The sequence below is a fragment of the Sinocyclocheilus rhinocerous genome, unplaced genomic scaffold (genome assembly GCF_001515625.1).
Source record: "Sinocyclocheilus rhinocerous isolate Xijiao unplaced genomic scaffold, SAMN03320098_v1.1 scaffold950, whole genome shotgun sequence".
Taxonomy (NCBI): domain Eukaryota; kingdom Metazoa; phylum Chordata; class Actinopteri; order Cypriniformes; family Cyprinidae; genus Sinocyclocheilus; species Sinocyclocheilus rhinocerous.
In genome coordinates, this window is record NW_015637169.1 from 111109 (window position 1) to 111359 (window position 251).

Genomic DNA, 251 nt, shown 5'->3' on the forward strand with positions numbered 1-251 from the left:
TCAGAAGGCTAGTGTCGCGGCTCGCGCTCCTCCCCCGCCCGCGGGTAGGGGTAGGAATAATCGCCGGTCAAAGGAAGGTAGGTAAAAGACCTAAGGGATGGGATCCAGACAGGGCGTCAGCGCTTTGTCCGGATCAGAGTGATATCTCAGTATCTACTCATTTCCTTCGGGGGTCTTACATCTGCCCTTATCTTCACCTTCCTAATTCCCCTGTAACCCCCATCTCTCCACCTGACCGAGGTTAGGTGGGA